The following is a 21,435-nucleotide window of genomic DNA, read 5'->3' as shown; positions in this document are numbered from 1 at the left end:
AACAAAAAAGTCTCAGTGGATGTCATTGTGAGGTGGATTTCAACAGGATATCTGTCACTGAGGGAACTCCAGGTTTAGTGATTCACAGAAGGTCATTCACTGCAGAAAGACTTGGGAAAACTACACACACACACACACACACACACACACACACACACATATATATATATATATATATATATATATATATATACCAGTAACAGCGGTGATAAACATCAATCAGATTTTAAAGTGGAATTTCACCATAATAGTAGTGATAGGAACCAGATATATATGAAGTGTTTAGTGCCTCTAAAAGCAACCTCACAGATATGCTTCGAAATGTTTGTTTTTGGCCTAAAATACACTTTTTACCATCCATTATTGGTGGAGTGGTACATGTTGGATGTTGTAAGGTAAATTATTTCCCAAAGAAATAATCAGATTTCCTACTATTGTACCATTATTAACATTACGCACAGACATTTGTGGGTTTTGGATAGTAAAAAAAAAGTCTGTATTTCTGTTGTAAACTTTGTGACCCCTGGTTCCTATCAGCACCTCTAAAATCAGAGTTTGTAGTTTTCCGCACACTAGCCACGTTTTCATGCAGCTTGATAGTCTGTTAATAATCCGACTGAATAGGAATAGAGTACGTCCCTGTATACACCACAATCAGAACTGTCTAATCCAATTGAGGCCATTCTGAATACAATGCCTATCCAATTGAATGAGGTGGGTAATCCTGTAAATAATGTGTTAAATAAAAGAGTACTAGGCATATAAAATGCCTGTATCTGATTATGTTCCCAATCACAGTACATTCTGAACATGTACATTTGCTGCAGACCTGGTCTTCAGAGGAGACGAAGTTTATGCTTCAAATTTTACAAGACTTAAAAATAGTTCACAGGCTGGACGGCCGTAAAGCTTACAATAACAAACTGTTCAGACAAGTACATGAGCAAATGAATGACAGTGGGTTTACACAAACTACAGAGCAAATTAAAAACACCAACTGAAAACTCAAATAACATACTGCTGCTCGTCTCACTCTGACTGTCACTGTATCATTTACAGTGGTACAGTGAATGTCACTGTATCATTTTACATCAAGCCTCTCTGAATGACTTTGTTTACATTTCAAACAATGAATCATGCAGCAGTTTTTAGAAATTAGTGCCCTTTATCCAATAAAATCTGACTGGTTAGCCCTTAAAATGCCCGCTGTTGTCACTCACTACCTACAAGCATGTCATTGAATGATATGTAAACTTGTCATTACATGAGTTGTAAATTTGTTTTGTTAAATGTTGAACCTCCCACTCACATGATTCATGAAGATAAGAAGACAAGGATGTCAACAAGGATGATTCTGAAGATGAATCAGCTTCTCCAGTGTATGGGAGTTTTATGTGAAAATGTGTCAAGAGCAAGGAAGTCTTTGCAAAAATGTTATGTGCACATAGTCATTGTTTTCAGCCATAAGAGGCATTTACCACTTTGTTTTTGTCTTAAATTGGTGCAGAACACTTTCTGTGGACTGTCCATTTAGAGCTGAACAACCATCTACAAAATACATCATAAGTGGCAAAAGCACGACATGCCATATAAAGTCAGTATAGGCCTTTATCAGATAGAACACAAATGATAGGCCCTAGTACTTTGAAGAGTATCTGCTTATAATAATTGTTGAGAAGAAAAGCAAATGTCTGCCAGATTTTTGTACACACTGTCCACTTGACCTTGGCATAGTAGGCAATAGGGCTTTTTTAACAAATAAGTCAAAATATCTGGAAAGCAGACTGACTTGTATTGACATTGTTGTTGAACTGGAACTAGAGTGCACCAGGCCACCCCCTCTCCTCCACAGAGGTTTGGTTTCTAAACTTTTCCATTATTCACAAGTTTGCATGTCTGAAATTATTAGCCTTGTGATTAGATACTGTAGCTTTTGCTGCTATTAAAGGAGACATACAGCACATGCACAAGTTGTTATGCGTCATTAAAGGCTATCGTTGGCTCCAGTCATGCTGTACAGTAAGAGTAAGGCTTTAGGCTAACAGCTAGCTCTAAGATAAGCTCAGCTCTGCACTCTCTCGCTTCTTACCTCTCACTGCCTAGTTCTTACTGTTGTACAGGCATAAACACAGCGAGTGGGCTAACCCTGCCCTTCAGAATAAGAGTGTCAGAATAAACCAAGAGAATGACTGCTGGGGAACAAATAACAAAGAATAAACATTAAAGTATTTTACCTGCTACTGAATGTAAAACACACTGAGTAATGTCTGTAATGAACTATATTAATAGTGGGGTTGAAAAAAATATAGCGTTTTCCTTATATCAAATGCATTTAGAGATGTTGTTAGATAATTGTAGAGCTCTTTGAACATGAAGACATTTATTTTAGTTTTCAAAAAGGTGTTTTTGTAATGCTGGACTTAAAAGCAATCTTTTTCACCTCAGTGCCAGTGACACTTGGGAATTATTATGGCTACGGAGGATTTCACCAGTCTTATCTATCTGTACATTACTATTCCTAGGCAATCCAAGTGTAATCACATTTGCAATAATTCCAGCGAAGTCGTGGAGGGATGAGGTTAGACTGTGGCCTCAAGCCAACAGCCGTCTGCCTTGCATGAAGACTATGAGCTCCAGCAGTGAGACAGTGTCAGGATTTAATGAGATGGATGTTTACGTTCTGTCAGCTTGCAAATCACTCCACATGCTGATGCCTGTCAGTGCGAGGAGAGCACACTAACCCACATAGAATAATGGTGCAGCTCTCAGAATTTTAATTTCTTCAGGCTAACTGCTTGAGACTGTTATTTCCCCCTAGTTTGTCAGATTGTTTAGAGTGTTCTCAGAATATTGGGTCTCCCGTGTGTAACTGCAACCTGCAAAGACTTCTGGGGTCACTGCTTTGAGCTTGTAATTGCTTGGGTTACAGTGGTTGTGTCACATTTACTGAAATCGGAGTTGCCAGTGGCTACAGCACAACAAATAAAGGCACACTGTAAGATACACAAAGAAAGGTTCTTTGAAGTGATGGAATAATACAGAGGTTTCAAACTACTGGCCCACAAGACAGCTTCATACAGCTCGTCTCATATTTACAATTTATCCCAGCATGCAAAAAAAAGCTATATAAATCAGACTAATGCTTATGTTTTTGAGTAACCGTTTAAACCAAAACCTGGCATAGCATGAATGCTACACTTTAAGTAGGCATGGTTGTATTTTAGCTAGTTTAACTATCTTAGCTATTAATCTAATTTATAACTTTAAAGAAACTATTTTTTTTTCTTTGTGGGTTCATTCTGGTTATGAAATATTGGTAGAAATAAGTCCTATGCCAACACTTCACTTGTGTTCAAGGAATACAGATGCTACCACAATAAAAGTCCCATAAAACTGTACTGTTAAGTATATGTTTCTTTAATTTAACACTAAAAGATGTATTAAACACTTGATATATTTATAGTACTACAGTGTAAAAATCTTGAGTTATTTGAACTTCAAATAATAAACTGACAGAGTGTAAGACGATAACGAATAATAAACCCTCTTTTGGAGTAAATTAGATTTTTTTCTTTTTCTTTTTGCCATCCAGTGGCATAACTAAGCGGTGGCTAGAAGGGTGGCCAGGCTTTAAGATATATAGTGACGCTGGCTCACCTCTGGTCACCCCTTGGCCATGCCACTGGATGGCAAAATTAAAAAAAGGTGGCCAGCCTCTGCCTTTCTGGTCATCCCAGTTATGCAAAATGAAACAGTTAGCCATCATTAATGAAGCAATGACCAGAGAAAGGTTCTCATACCTGTTTGTGTGTAGGTTTAATAGTTATGTTTACAGTGAACATCTGTAATCAGAACAGTTATTAATCAGCTGTAAGAGTCTGATCAATGGTCAGGACCCCACAGGACCACCACAGAGCAGGTATTATTTGGGTGGTGGATCATTCTCAGCACTGCAGTGACACTGATGTAGTGGTGATGTGTTAGTGTGTGTTGTGCTGGTCTGAGTGGATCAGACACAGCAGTGCTGCTGGAGTTTTTAAACACCTCAGTGTCACTGCTGGACTGAGAATAGTCCACCAACCAAAAATATCCAGACAACAGCATCCTGTGGGCAGCAACCTGTGACCTGTCTCTGACTTTATATCTACAAGGTGGATCAACAATGTAGGAGTGTCTAATAGAGTGGACAGTGAGTGGACACTGTGTAAAAACTCCAGCAGCACTGTCTTTCAGTCTGCTTTCCGCAGTAATTGTGTTGAGTAAATTCCATCCATCCATCCATCATCTAAACCACTTATTCTTCTGGGTCGCAGTGGGGTGCTGGAGCCTATCCCAGCTGTCATTGGGCGAAAGGCAGGATACACCCTGGACAGGTCGCCAGTCCATCGCAGGGCAGACAGACAGACATACATATACAATCACACACACATTCACACCTAGGGGCAATTCAGCATGTCCAATTGGCCTGACTGCATGTCTTTGGATCGTGGGAGGAAACCGGAGTACCCGGAGGAAACCCACGCAGACACGGGGAGAACATGCAAACTCCACACAGTGTTGAGTAAATTCAATTATTTTAATTTTTCCTTTGCCAGTGCAGTAAACTCACAGGGACTAACCTGGCCACCCCTTTGTAAAAGTTCTTCCTATGCCACTGTGTCCATCTTGATCCAAAACCAAGGTCAGCCATCCTGCTCAGCTTTTTGTACAGACCACAGAAAATGGTAGAATATTAATTGCTTAAATGTACCATGTCTAAAAGCATCAACACTCTTTATGCTTCTCCACTTATTTTTGGTATTTGTCCTGCAATTCTGTGGTGTGTTTTGATACATAGGATCTACAGGAAAACTAAAGCATATTAAAAAGATGCAGCTCTAACCCACAGCTGAGATAATATTATTGTTACTTTGGTGCAGCTCATGGTGTTCTGCAGACATGCCTGAGGTATGAAGCGCTATGTGATATGTGTTCTCTGCACACCTGTGATATGACTAATGATAGCTTTCCCATCGTCTGTCTTTCAGCCGCTGATGTATGGCATGATGGCAGGAAGAGAGGTGAACGAGGTGGAGAAAGATATGAGGATGTAATGTATGAGAGGAATGACATAAGGGTATGTGACCTTCACCATCTACATTCATCCTGTTGCAAAACACTACGGTATTAACTGTCACAGCGTTCATCTGTCGTATATACAGTATTAAAGGGGAATTCCATAGAATTTTCAAAACTTCGGCAAAATTAAATGGTTAAGATGCAAACAATGTGATTCAAAATGGCTTGACGTGAAACACTCCGTTCTAGAGAAACTTACCAAGTCAGAATTGCTCACGGTGGTGGTGATAGGAACCAGACGTTTGAAGAGTTCATAGCCTCTTAAAGCTCCCACAAAACTATTGCATGAAATGGTTCCAAATGTTTTATAATATTTTTGAGATAATATTCATGGCAAAGAGGGACATGCAACTCAGAAGATATTTATGGGTTCACTGGTGAGTTTGGATAGTAAATTAAGTTTGCATTGTAGACATTGTGACCCCTGGTTCCCATCACCACCACTGTAAAGATATCCGAGATGGTAAATTTCTCTAGAATGGAGCATTTCATATCAAACCACTCTGAAAAAGTTTGCTTACAATCTACTACTGAATTAAGCTGAAATTTTCAAAATTTGATGTAATTCTCCTTTAAGCCAGAGACTTGTTCTGCCCTCTCTAGCAGCAGCTTGCATTGCAGCTATTTGCATTGGGTTATATGGTAGACCGCCTGGTCGTATAAACGGATGGTTTCAGTTTACTGCGATTACAATCGTATTAGTATGTAAATCTATCAGCACAAGATTAAAGTAGGTAACTAGGCATAGACACTGTAATGTTTGTGTAATAATAATAATACCCTGCACATTATAATAACTGTTAAATCTATCCATCAGAGCAAAAATGTCAGTGTTCGAGAAGGCCTATTGATATTATTATGACACAGTAAAGGTAGGCCTCGCCTTGAATTGCTCCATTTTTAACACTCATAAACCCCACTTATCACATCGTGATTCATTCCTCCCTCCACTCCACACCTTAATGACCCTCTTTCACAATTCACCATCACTTCATGTATGAATTATTCACCATTTAAAACAAAAGCATGAATGGTCTCCATAAGGTCAGTATCGGCGTGCTGGAGTAATGGACGTGAGTTTGGCCTCGGAACATTCCGGGCGCGGAACTATCAGCTGTCTCCTCATTAAAGATGCAGCAGCGCGAGTGAGGGGGTCACAAAGGGCAGTGTTTCAAGTTTCATTTTTGTTGTCATTGTCTGTTTCCTCCACTGGGGTGTCCAGTGTTTGACCGATCCCCGTTGAAACTTGCATGTGACGGCTACATGGCTGTACTGCTTTAATATTCTGTACTTCATTCAGCTTCAGCCACGTGTCCCAACTACATTTACAGTCTTGCTGCAGTGAAGAATGTGGGTTTTTTTTCCAGTCAGTCTTTTCCTGGTTAGGCGTAACATGATATATCGCAATGATGACAGTAATTCACTTCATCCTGTCATCCTTAACTATGTGTTGATTCTGTATTTGCGGAATGTGTATTTTTACAAGCCTCTTTAGGCTCATATTAAAGTCATACCTATTGGATTAGTTCACTGTGTATATGAAGTTACCCATTTATCAAGGGGAATCTTTCACTTTGAAGTCTCAAATACAGCAACAACTCTTTGTCAAGGCCCTTTACTGAAAAAATGACTGATACATATGAGGCAAAATATGTTACGTTATAGCCGTTACAAGCTACAAAAAGGAATGTTTTTCACAAGCTTTAAATGTCCATGTTTAATCTAACAGACAATAAATGCATAAAAGGGTTTTTTGTTCTTCTTTTTGATCAACTTTTGACATTTACGACCTGAGCTAAAGGCCTAGCTTTGGGAGTCATGGTTTGCCACGGTATTTTATGAAAGTGAGCATTATGAATTCACTACTGTGGTTAAGTAGGCCACCACTCACTCAAAGCCGAGAGTCTTTTCTCAGTGAGCCACAAAGATTATTTTGGTGAGCCCTCTAACCCTTTAATGCAGAGACAAAGAAGCTGATTGATCGTACTCCTTTTTAATCCACTATTCTCTTTAAAAATGTGATTCCCTAATGAACTTGTTGTATTTGCTTCCAGGTAAAGAACATTTTCCAACAAAGCCGAAAATGGCAACATTTTACAATAAGCGTACATCTATTAACGGTACTTAAAAGCAATGAGCGTTACTAAATGATAAAGTAATGGCACATCTAATCATTATCTAGAGATAGAAATATAACTACCAGTATTTTAGATTTCATGAAGTAGTTTATAATTATTACAGATGGTTAGGTAATGTCTCAGTTAATCATTAGCTAATGAAAGTAATGATAAGTAACACATTGTTTAAGATTTTCTTAAGTACTTTATTAATGTGTTAATTAATGTGACTTGAGACAGTAACAACTAGGCACTAATGAACATTTGGCATATCCCAGGCTCCGCCCACCTCCTCTCTCCAGCATTCAGCGTCGCTGGTCTTCTGATTACCGGCCCGCCTGGTTTTGAACTCTGCTGTACTCTTTGGATTCATGAGTCTAAAGCATTTGCATCCAGTCTCCCTCATCTCTCACAACAGTTTATTGAAGTCTATGATGATGTCAAATAAAGTCTTAATTAATACTTTATAACTAAATCATTCAAACAAAACACATTAGAAATAAACCGTCATGTAGCCATTAAAAAAAGTCTCATGTTAACCTTTAGTAATGGTCTAAATATTTATTAAGGTAACAACTGAAATGCATGAAATTAATTAAGACATTATTAATAACATTTAATAACATGTAAAATAATGATAGTTATTATTACTAGCATTAGTTCATTATTACTTGACATTACATAATCATTTAGTAATGACTACAAACTTCATAATAAAACTAAAATAGTTCTTACGTCTCTCATTGGTTAATGATGTTGCTACATTGCTTAATCTTTTAGTAACGCTTATTACTTTCTGAACTACTGTTGTTGTATGTACTGTTATTGTAAGGCCCAAAAAATTACAGATTTATACATATTTTGTTGTGTCTGTCCACCTAGATCTCATGGGGAAGTGTGAGATCTGTGAAATTTGGTAAAAATCACAAGCCTCCAACAACCCCCATGACCCAGGCTCTTTGCTCTCATTATGTATATAAATACACTTACTTTACTTTTTGCCTTTCATCGACATTTCATTAATGTCAAACACCTGCGACCCCCACGAAACTTCAGTACATCACAGCCTGTCTACACACTTTAAAAAGTCCATATTGTTCTCAAATTTCTTTAGGCAGATTTTCTGTTTCAAAGGACAATTTAGATGTTGGTTGATCTTACTTAAGATCCATTTAAGTAGCCTTTTTAAAGGCAGCCCACAAAATCTGGTCTTTATTTGCTGGGGCTCTACAGTATTGGCCAACAGCACTGGGTGGTGCACTGAGTGTGGTTATTGTGATGACAGTGCACAGCACACTGAATTTTGTGAAATTATGTGAAAGCCACGGGACAATGCAAAAGAACTGTTTCATTTGTAATGGGCTATGTTTGTGTCTAATTATAATTTTTAACAAGCAAACATGATCTATTTTTCCACTTCATTCACTTTTTATTGTTACTCTGCTCTGAGTTACATCCTGAATGTGTGCATTGACTCACTCAGAAACAGCATCCAACAATAAAGGCAGCACGATACTTCTTTTACATGGTGATGGCAGACAGCAGCACACAGAAAGCTCCAGTCCTACATGCTGAATCTTTTACTGTGTCCGATGTGAACACGCACACAGCCCGTTTACGAGGTAAAGTCTGTGAATGTAGTGTCAGTGACACATTTGGTAAGACTTTGAAAGGCGTGACTTTAGGAAACACTTCTACACTTGTGTTGACTTTGTTCTCCAACTTATTCTTTGCAGTTTCTGTAGTGTCTTCTCCATCTCTGCTAAAAATGCCTTTGAAGTATATAAACATATATAGACAGAACTAATACAAGAGTAAGACGCCACACAAGTATTATAAAGATTCATAAGGGAGAAAACAACACACTTTGGCCTCTATTTGACCATTAGGATTGACCCTTACTTATATATGTACAATGTAAATGAGGCTTAGTTATTAATCTTAAGACTCGTAATCTTAATACTATTCAGTAACTAGTGTAAATTATTTGATATAAGAAAGATTTAGCAGAAGTTCTGCAAGGAAGACTCTAATGCTACGTCATTACTCCTGACCAGTCACGGGCCTACACCTGTCTTTAAAATGACTCGACTTACCTATTCTGCTGCTTTCAGTTGTCTATGTTTTGACATTCCCCTCTTTCCTCTCCATTGCCACCAGTCAGGTCCCCGTCTGGTTGTCCGGGGGTAGGCTCTGCCCCACCATCTCTATCCGGCAGGACCTGGACCGAGGACGGGGCCTACGCCAAAGACTCTTTCCTTGTCAGAAATAAGAGTGAATACCTAAACGACCTAAAGGGACTTTTAAAAAAGACACCGTTTCAGAAGATGTAGATTTTTAAGAGTAATGAACACAAGTGGTGCAGTGAACCAACTGCTGTGCTCAGACAATTTGTTCCATCTGGGCCTCCAAACCTCCACAGATGGTGAAATAAAGTGCGGATTGCCCATGCTAGAAGAGGCAGAACTGGGCCTGAGCACTACCATCCGTGCAGAGATGCAGAAGCCAAAAAGTCAAAGTCAAGGTCCATGCATGAATAACCAACTAGGGCTAAAAATGTGCTGTGTTCCCTCCAGGCAAACTGGCTTCATCTATCAAATGTGGAATCAATTCAGACAACGTGGAAGGAGTGATGGTATGTGGGTTTAGGTTTAAATTTGTACAGAGCCATGACGGTTATTCATTTCTATTTTCAAATTTCAATGGTGTTGTTTGTTAGGCAAGTTTCCAGCTGTATCATAAGGCCAAAAAGAGTTTGTATTTGCAGTGAAAGAAGGTCCGTAGGGTTTGGATTCAGTTTAACAACAGCATTGTCAATAGGATGGATAAATCAAATCCTCACAGCAATGTTCCAACATCTAGTGGAAAGCCTTCACAGACGAGTAGAGGCTGCTTCTGAAGAAATAGGGGAACAAACGCCATATTAATACTCTTAATTTCAGAAGAAATGTTCGATGAGCAGGTGTCTGCAAACTTCTGGACAGGTAGTGTAATAATTAATAAGTAATTAAATAAAATCATGATGAATTTGTGATTTCCTGAGTATTTTTAAATCATAATAGTGCTATTTATAGTATATTATCAAGCATAGTTGTGAGTAGACCTTACACCTGCTTTTACTTGAGTGGTAACTTCTTTGAAGTTACTGGTTTTAGGCTACTTCACCCACAACTCTGCATCATCACCCAAAGATGAATGTGATTCATAAATCTGTATGTAGGAACAGAGAGAGCAAGACATTTATTGGATGAACTGAACAAATAAATAAGGTCAAGGTGTGGATGAAAGGGCAAACTAGTTGCTGGCAACAGTCACAGAACAACAGAACACATAATTCTCACATATTATGATCATCAGTCAATATACTGCTGCGGTTGGAACAAAACCTTGTGTCCCTAAAAAAGGCAAATTTACAGGAGAAGGACAAAGGTTCTTAACTTTTAATGGAAGTAAATAGGGAAATATTTTTTCCAAGTAATTTGGACCATTTATGTTGGTCCATTCATAATTAAATTTTGACACAAAATAAAAGGCAACTGCTTTTTTCACATTATGTCAAAAGAATTGATAGAAATGGAGATATGAGGTTTTGTCCCCACAACGATATGTCATTCTTTTTATTATGAGAAAGTGTAATACTCATAATAACGTAGTGAGTAGGCATGACTTTAAACATAACCTTGATGTTGATATTAGGGGAGATTTTAGAAATGGGATGTTGCTTTGTGTGTGTGTGTGTGTGTGTGTGTGTGTGTGTGTGTGTGTGTGTGTGTTTGAGAAGAGGCCTACATTCTGATCAGTGTCCGTGCTGACCTCAGCGTCTACGGTATCTGTTTGGAGGATTTGTGTTACTGCCTAAATGAAACACATGAAATATATTTCAAACATGTTTTTAAAACATGTTTTGAGGGAAATGTGAAAGTATTACTGTCCCTGCACACTGAAGCGACTGCTGAAGATCAGAGCTTGATGAGGAGCTGAACTTTAGCATGTAAAGTAAAACCTCTCTAAGAATGTGAAAACATTCTCGAGGCATTCTTTGCAAGTCAAAGCTGTTCACCTGATCCTGCAGCGTTACAGCACGTTCTGTTAACACACGGTTTGTTAAGTGCGTGTGAGTGTGTGTGTGTGTGTGTGTGTGTGTGTGTGTGTGTGTGTGTATGTGTGCTCAAGTGAACATGTGGACGTGTGTTTGTGTGCATGTGTTTCTGTTCTTGCAAAACTCCTGTGGTAGTGCCAGAGGAAGTGCAGTGTGTCTAAGATAAACGAAGCACTCGTTTCACCACTCCTCCTCCCTCTCATCCCTCTATCCTCCATACCTCTCCTCTGTGGTTTCACTCACACATCTCCTCATTGCCCTGAGAAAGGAGAAGACAAGGAGAAGGAGGGAGAGAGAGAGAGAGAGAGAGAGAGAGAGAGAGAGAGAGGACAGCAAGAGAGACAGGACAAGAGAGTGAGGGGAGGGAGAGAGAGTGTGTGAGAGAGAGAGAGAGGAGAGATAGAGGTCAACAAGGTCGAGAAAGACAAGCACTGAGAGAGATAACACGAGAGAGAAAGAGGCCGAGAGATGGAGAGCGAGGAGAGAGAGAATGTAAGTCAAATGTAATTGTAATTTCATATGTAACTGTAATTAATTATGTAAATGTACCTCTTTGTACCTTTTAACAATTTATGTAATACATAAAAACGTATTAAAATCCAAAACTCTACAGCCCGAAAATAACAGTTATAACTTCTAAGGTTCAGCCAAAACATTATGAAGAGACAGATAGAGAGAGAGAGAGAGAGAGAGAGAGAGAGAGAGAGAGAGAGAGAGAGAGAGAGAAGGAACATGTGGCATTTATATATGTGTGTATGATCCCAGTCTAGGTTGACCTTGTGGTGCCCCTGTGACACCCGCTCCTCCCAGCCATCCACACACACCTCAGGCACACACACTCACACACTTCCTCAGCAGCTGGGAGAAAGCAGGAAGTGGCAGCAACCTGAGTGGACCCCCTGTACATAACACACACAAACACACACACACACACACATGTAAAGGCCCACAAACGCCCCTAATATCTCTATCTCCCTTTCCTTCCCCCCCTCTATCTCTCTTTCTATCTCTCACTTTCTTTCACACACAAAACCACTCACTTATGCTGACATTGACACCACACAGCCCACCCCACTGCCCACCCCCCTCCACACTCCAAGTTTTCAGCACTGTTAAAAGTTCTCGAAAAACAGCCCGAGGCGGTAGAAGACAATAACGGCCCCTAATAAGTCAACATCACATGGTGACCCATCCTGCTCACCGCAGGCTGGTTCTGTTGTGCTGCAGTCACTTCCCAGACTGGCCTGTGAACATGCACCCATACTGGAGTACAACTGCATACACAGTTTACTGTGAAGCGTTAGGAGACGTTCAGAGATACCCTTATGACCATGTCATAAATGTTATATCACATACACCGATCAGGCATAACATTATGACCACCTCCTTGTTTCTACACTCATTGTCCATTTTATCAGCTCCACTTACTATATAGGTGCACTTTGTAGTTCTACAATTACAGACTGTAGTCCATCTGTTTCTCTGCATACTTTGTTAGCCCCCTTTTACCCTGTTCTTCAGTGTCAGGACCCCCATGGACTCTCACAGAGCAGGTATTATTTATCATTCTCAGCATTGCAGTAACACTGACGTGGTGGTGGTGTGTTAGTGTGTGTTGCGCTGGTCTGAGTGGATCAGACACAGCAGTGTTGCTGGAGTTTTTAAACACCTCAGTCTCACCGCTGGACTAGAATAGTCCACCAACCGAAAATATCCAGCCAACATCGTCCTGTGACCACTGATGAAGAGTAACAGGGTAAAAGGGGGCTAACAAAGTATGCAGAGAAACAGATGGACTACAGTCTGTAATTGTAGAACTACAAAGTGCACCTATATAGTAAGTGGAGCTGATAAAATGGCCAATGAGCGTAGAAACAAGGAGGTGGTCATAATGTCATGCCTGATTGGTGTATATTGTGATTTGATAAAAAGTAGCACATGTCGTTTTTAAATGTAAACAAATCAGATCAGCAGTGACATCAGCTGATACTTAAGGTCTCCAAAACATTATCAGAAAAGAAAAAGTGGTATCATGCCATCTCTTTCCAAACTGTCACTCTGGAATTCATACTAGAAAAAAAATGGATAAACACCCAAAGGAGGGGCACTGAGAACATGAGAATTTAACCGCAACTGTGTGCCAAAATAATTATGTTTGCACCATTTGACAATTTATGTAATACAAGACCTGTTTCTGTTTATTTCCTGTTGAAATAAGTGTGGAGTGTCATCATTAATGAGGATTTTTGAGGGTTCTTGTGCTGTAAGATTTGCTTCGCTTGGTTTAACAGTGACGATACAGGAGTGGCTAAAAGGTCATTGTGGTTTCTTAGTAATTTACCGTCACTAGCTCTGCCAAAGGCCTAACAGGAATGTAGTGCGTTGCCAAAAATACCAACTCCTTGCTCTCGCATTTTACACCTTACCATAGCCAAGACCTTCTTCCAAGTGTCAGGGGGTCATATAGTCAGGCAATACCACACTATCCAATCTTAATGCCTGATGACTTTTTATAAATGTTTCTATAGTTGTAGACAGCAAAAGCAACTAAGTTTGTGCGTGCTGCTGCTCCTTGCTGCACACATCCGATAACATAGGAGGTTTTGCATGCATCATGTTGTATAGGCCGCATTTTAAAGATGCACTGTATGTTGAAGGAAGCTAATCAGCTGGGCCCTGTTTCCCAAAAGCATTTTAGTGTTAAAACTCCATCGATTTTGCAAAATGAGTCAGTTGTTTAAAGGTTTAGATGTAAAGAAAATCATTCAGAGTGGTTTGGTGTGAAATGTGCCTTTCTAGAGAAATTTATAGTCAGAATTGTTCACCATTATACTAGGAACCAGACGTGTGAAGCATTAAACGGCTCTGAAAGCTACATCCCATTAAGACATTACACAAAATGGTTATGAATGTGTTGCTTTGTGAGGGTTTTGTTATGAAGTTTTGGCCTAAAATGTATTTTTAGCAAAAACTATTACTCCAGGATCTCTCCTGTGTTTCCTCTCAAAACCGCATTCTCAACTGAGATCAATGCACACAAACTAATGTGCTTTTGTAGTTACTAGCCTGTAGCTACAGCCGTTCAACATGGCTAACGCTAGCAGCAGCTTTAATTTACAGTTATTTTATTGTGTGGCCAACTCTAGACAGTCTGTAAGCTAACAGCTAACAGTGATATATGAACAGTGGCTAACGATGACTAATTTATTTCACTCACCAATGTTTTTTGCCTTGATTCTTGTTTCTGTGGTGGAAAATACAACAGAGGGAACAGCAGGTTTCTTTAGCAGCTGGCATCTGAAGAAGTCTGCTGTGCATTTTTTCACTGGTCTTGAGTAAGTTAGTGTTTGTAGGTGAAGTTATTGGACTTTGGTATTTGTGTGTAGCTTCAAAACAATTAGCCACAACTTCAGGATTGCTGGTACCTGTAATGACAACTGAAAAAAAATGTATTGTGTTGTCTCCATTTATTTTTGCATCCTGGCATAGTGCAATTGTGCTCTGAACAATTAACCAGAAAGGCACAAATGTGATCCATCGCATCTCCTCTCATTAATAAATTACTCACATAAGCTATGAGTATTGATGACACTATGTGACGTAACAGTGTCAACCCAAATAACACAAAAGGTATGCAGGCCGGAGAGGTACATACAGGGCGCTGTAAGGAAAAAATAGTATCCAAAGAAGATGTATTTTTCTGAATTTAGCAATATTTTACTATTATCAGCATGACATAAAACCTTATAAGACACATCTAAGTTCACTGGACATTTTGTTTAGCAGATAAAATGTAATATTTGTAGTGTAGACATAATGACGTCTACTACTAAGTACTACAGTGGTGAGCAATTTTGACTCAGTAAATTCCTCTGAAAAGGCACATTTCACACCAAACCACTCTGAATGATATTGTTTACATCTATACCATTGAATAATTAAGCAATTTTGCAAAATCAGTGGAGCTTCCCTGTAGGATAATCCTAACTGGTAGAGAGAGTGTTCCGTGTGATGCTTGCTCTAGCATTTATGGTGCATTTAAGAATCATCTTTGTGCTAAGCTGCGTTCAGGAGCACCCCAGATTTTCTAAATGAGTAGACCTTTGACAATTTTCCATAATTGTGGCTCTGTTGTTGATTTACGTCTGAATGTGTAGCTCTAGAACTTCCATACATTTATTGTCCATATTTTTATTCGGCTTTTTGTTATGCCAGCAATGCCAACCTCTCTGTACCTCTCCGAAAGGCTCATGTTGTGAAAGTGTCATGGCACCCAGAGCAGGCAACTGCTTAGAAAAGTGTGTTACCTATTAGACTGATAAAACACACTGTACTAATAGATGTGGCCAGCTTAGCTTACTGTAGATATCTGGCACCCTGAGTATGTGTGGACAGAGCAATCGAGGCTGAGACTACGACACCCTAACTCTGAAAGTAGGCCCTTCACAGAAGACGTCACTTGCATTTCATGGAATAGAACAACCAAACATAGCTAACAACCAATGGAAGCTAGTAGTCACCAGTGAGCAGGACCCTGCGTGCAGAATGCCCATAAGTAGCTACTGATTTTCAATTATTATTAGCTATTTTGAAACCCATGACTGACTTTGTATTGAAGTTACAAACCATAGAGATTAGACATTCATGCAATGATGTTATCTGTTATCTGGAAGTGAGTCACTGTCCTGTCTTGTGTGAGCACAACGAAGTGGAAAAGAACCGACTGTTACATAAGTGCAGTTAATGTAGATTAGGTAAAGCTAGAATAGCTTGCGATTTCTTGTGAAACCCGCCCAATTGGTGTGCACTCCTGCACATCAGCTTTCTTAATCTCATCACTCCATCTTGCTTCACTGCTGTTCTCCTTTCCCCTCCCTCTAACCTCCGTCCATCTCTCTTCTCCTCTGCTCTGTACCCAACTCGGAGGTCAAACTGTCAGCGAAGCCACAGAAACCACGAGAAGGTGACATACTCATTACAGGAGACCACTCTTTCTCTCTCCCTCTCTCTCCCTCACATACACACACATGCAGTATCTAACCTTTAACAGCCACCGCTGAAACTGCCTTTACCACACATATAATGCCCTCTAACCCTCCTCGCTCTCACTTTTCGACACACATGCACACACAAATGTAAAGTTTGGTTTTAAGGGGGTCACTCTTTATAGGACATCACATGCAGTCGGACTGCCCCCAGTGCACTGTCACTTGCTGGAGAGTACACAAGTAACATTTGTACTTCTGCACCTTTTCCAGCCTGCAGCCTGCGTGAGCAATACATGCTACCAATGGAACTATTGTAGCAAGCAGGATCGGCTGACTCCCAGCAATTCCTGCCAAAATTAAGTACTGGAAAGTGGAGAGAATGAGTCTGTATTTGGGTCTGTGAGAACTTGAGGGGAACTGAACAAATAGATTTGGAGAGATGAATATCATTACTGTGCAAAAAATAAAAGAAAAATCAGAAAGAATGCACATCTTCAAAATGGTAACCTACAAAAGAAGGCAAAAACGTTCTTAACTTTTAATGTAGGTTCAGGTAACAGCATTTTATTTCAAGTAAATTTAGATCATTCCAGTTGTAAAGAGCAGCAGCTGTTTTCAAATGATGCAAAAAAATTAAACTAAAAAAAAATAGAGATACGTTTTTTGTTTGGACAGTGATGATACACTTTATGGATAAATTCATTGGGACACAGCCTTTTTCATCATTGAATTAAAGTGTTTCACTCAGTCCCGTTGCTACAGGTGTATAAAACCAAGCACATATCCATGCAGCCTTTACAAACATTTGTAAAAGAAGGGGTCATTCTAAAGAGCTCACTGAATTCAAGCATAGTACGGGAAATAGGATGCCACCGTTGTGGCAAGTCAGTTTGCGAAATTTCTTCCCTCCTAGAAATTCCATGATCAACTGTGAGTCATATTATTGAAAAGAGGAAGTGTTCAGGAACCACAGCAACTCAGCCATGAAGTGTCAAACCACGTAAAGTTACAGAGCGGGTCACCGAGTGCTGAGGAGCATAGCGCTTAAAAGTCGCCAATGCAATGCTCTTCCAAAATTCCTGTCATTTTCAGCACAAAAATTGTGTGCCAGGAGTTTCATGGCATGGGTTTCCATGGTCGAGCAGCTGCATGCAAACCTTACATCACCAAGCACAATGCCAAGATTCGGATGGCGTAAGGCACACCACCACTGGCCCCAGCGGTGGAAATACATACTGTGGAGTGATGAATCACGCTTGTCTATCTGTCAGTCTGATGGATGAGTCTGGGTTTGGCGAATGCAAGGAAGACATTACCTGCCTGACTGCACTGTGCCAACTGTAAAGTTTGGTGGAGGAGAGATAATGATATGGGTTTGTTTTCAGGCCCCTTAGTTCCAATGAAGGGAAATCTTAATGCTTCAGCAGACCAAGACATTTTGGACAATTGTATCCTTCCAACTTTGTGGGAACAGTTTGGGCAAGGCCCTTTTCTGTTCCAGCATGACTGAGCCCCAGTGCACAAAGCAAGGTCCATAAAAGCATATCTGGTGAGTTTGGTGTGGAAGAACTTGACTGGCCCTCACAGAGCCCCGACCTCAACCCCATCAAACAGCTTTGGGATGAACTAGAACAGAGATTGCAAGCCAGGCCCTCTCGTCCATCATCAGCGTGTGAGCTCACAAATGCTCTTCTGGATGAATGGACGAAAATTCACACAGACATGCTCCAAAATCTTGTAGAAAGCTTCCCAGAAGAACGGAAGTTGCTATAGCTGCAAAGGTGGGACCAACTCCATATTAATACCTAGGGATTTAAAATGGGATGTCATAAAAGCTCCTGTAGGTGTAACGTGTAGGTGTCCCAATACTTTTGTCCACATAGTTTATATATTGTGGCTTATAAAAGAAATAACCCACTCAATACTGTCTGTTACAGTGGTTCTACAACAGGTAAAGGGGGATTCCACTGATCTTTTCGAAAGCCATTTAGAGTGGGTTTGATGTGAAATGGTGCATTGTAGAGAAGCTTCTTTACACTGGTGGTGACAAGAACCAGGGGTCACGATGTCTACAACACAAATATAGCCATTTTTTTTATCATACACTATAAGTAAGATGGTTCTTCAAGGGCTTTTCAGTAAAGACAGTGGTTTTATTCAGAACCATGAGTCTATATGGAACCATTTCCATTCACTTAAATGGTTTCTTTGCATGGTGAAATGGTTTCTCAGATTGATGGAGAAGGAGGGTTGTAAATGGTTTTATGTAGAAGCTTTTTGAAAATGGTTCTATAAAGCACCAAAAAGGTTTCTTCTACTGTTATGATGTCAAGCTTTTAACAATAGAAAAGCCCTTTTTGTGCTATATAGAACCATTTTCAAAATGGTGCTATGTAGAACCATATACAACACATTCTCCATCAATCTGAAGAACCATTTCACCATGCATAGAAATAGAACCATTCCCTTTACTAAAGAACCCTTGAAGAACCATCTTTTTAAAAAGTGCATCCAAAAACAACCAGTGAACCTACACATATCTTCTGAGTTTTATATGTAATGTTGATAATGTGGGAAATGTGGTAAATATGAAAGTTTTATTTGGCTACTAATTTGCAAAAGATTGCCTAGTCTTGCAAGGCCAGATGTGACCTCTTAACAAGAATGTCTGAGGACAACCATGAGAAATTTGTGACAAAATGTGGGTGGGAACATAGATTTATTACAGTGGGAACAAACTGCCTGTGACATTTCTAAACAAATCCAACACCTCTTGAAGGCGGAGCTCAAAGTAAGGGGTGCTCATTAACACTTTCAGACAAACAACAAGCTTGCCGTTAGCACAGGCATGGAATGAAAGTTAGCGTGCTTGAAAGTTTCCCCAAAAAACATTTTCATTAGCTTTCGATATCGTTTTGCTTGTGTTGCTCTGGAAACTAAAAACATGGACTAGAGAAATCTGTGGGTTGGTTTCAAAGGGCAACGTATCCTTGTTTACAGTGGCTTTTGTCATAATCCAGCAATAAAGGTTTAACAAGTTGTCCCTAGATTTGACCTCATAACACAAAGACCACAAAATGTCCTGCATGTAGGTCGACCTCTCTGCCATGAATATGTTTAAAAATATTACATTTCAACCCCCAAATATGTGGTATAACAATATATGAGGCATCAGGCAACATATTTGTAACCATTTCACGTAATAGCTTTCTGTCTGTTAGCTTTCAGACATTTAACTCTTCAGACGTCTGGTTCCCATCACCATCACTGTGAATAATTCTGGGTAAGTTTCTCTGGAATGCAACTTTTTACATCAAACTACTCTGATTGACTTTGTTTAAATCTCAACCATTTAATTGCGCAGAATTGAAAAATGAAAAATTCCCTTCTAAAATTCAAAAATTTAGAATATTAAAATTTCCTTCAAAGTGGTTTTGTTAGATATGAAATGCGTACAATCCTCTTATTGGCTTATTGTTTTCATAAAATGGAGATAAAACACAATATAGTGAAGTACACGAGTGTTCAATTAATGATTTATTTTGCTATTATTAACAATACAGTACACAGTTCCTGTAGTTTGTTAACAAAAAGCTACCAGTGCTACCAATAACAGTCAAACATCGTTCAATGAGAAGCACAATGGATTTAATAATGCAGCATTCAAACGGATGCATTCAGTGTCTATGAAGCTTCAAATGTGGCTTAATTTCAATTCCGTACATATTACTTTAATAGTAGTTAACAAATAGTTTATAGCAGTTTCAGAATTAAGTTTAATTACCGAACAATGAATCTGCACTTTAAAGTCATTTAAGTAATCCTGTATTATAGCTCCAGTCAACTCGTTTATCTAGTCCGACACGTTTGTCAAATGACTCACTGGAAGAAGAGGAACTCTGTCATATGAGTCATATTTGTCAAACAGTGCTGATCTAGAATCAGTCTTTGCCTTTCATGGCTTTTCTGATTTATGACCAGGCAGCAGATCCTAGATGAACCTAGATCAGTGTTCTAGTTTGGAGACTGTTTGCAACCAGTGATTCCTTGTACAAATTTCCATGATTGCATTTTCCTGCCCTTCCTGGGAACAATAAAGTTCTTAAAAGCATGAATATTTTGCTTTTTCCTGTTGGCACAGGTACTGACCTTGTTAATCTCTGGGGGTTTTCTTATCCAACTCCAAATACGAAGTAACCCTCAATAGAAAATGATCAGTGAAAGGCTGGTGGTCCTGGTTCAGACGTCTGGCGTCTGAAAAAGAACCAGAGGTTTATGCAGGTGTTTCTAAACCACAAACAAACACAACTAGCGCTGGTGAATTCAGCCACTCTCAGCTGGTTGTTGAGTTAAGCGGGATCCTCAGGTGCTGCTTACTCACTGTGTGTTTTCAGCAGGTTTCAATAGTGGGAAATCCTTCTCGTCTTATCAGATGGATGAGCAAACAATGAGCTCGGACTGCGCTGGGAGACTCATAAGGACCGGATATGGAGCAGCAGAGATGGGACTTTTCAGCAAACATTTCTTCTGCCAAAGAAGACCACATACAAAAGCAGAGAGCCCAATCAAGGCCTATAGCTTAAATCGAGTACTGAAAATGCAACACAGTAAGGCTCAATGGAAGGAAAAGAGCATCTGTTTGGTACGTTTTCATTATCTTGTGAAAACAGAACATTCTTACATTAACAAATTGGTAAATGTATCACATGAATGATTTGCATGCCAGCTCGGTCTGCTGTTCGCATTGAATCAGAGGATCTTCTGTGTGGTGATGCGTCACATCTCATAAACTTGGGTAGCATGGAATTGCCAAGTTTACCACTTGTGTTTAGGACTTTGTCAACCATTCAAGTGCAGCTTCATTGTTTTACATTCGCAAATGTATGAATTTATGAGTTTACGAGGACCATCTGATTGACGTTAATGTGTTATCAGACAACACACTGGCTAGTGATACTCCAGCTTGTTTTGAACATGGGAACATGGGATGGAGCTTTCAAATGAACTCATGAATTTCCGAGTTCACCTCAAGGACGTTGCACTCGGGCCAGCTAACAAAGACACATTTGTAAGAGGTAAAGTCGTTCACGTTCATGTTTATGAGTTGTGACGT

The sequence above is a fragment of the Colossoma macropomum genome, unplaced genomic scaffold (assembly GCF_904425465.1).
Source record: "Colossoma macropomum unplaced genomic scaffold, Colossoma_macropomum, whole genome shotgun sequence".
In the NCBI taxonomy this organism is placed as follows: Eukaryota; Metazoa; Chordata; class Actinopteri; order Characiformes; family Serrasalmidae; genus Colossoma; species Colossoma macropomum.
This window is presented reverse-complemented; position numbering follows the sequence as displayed.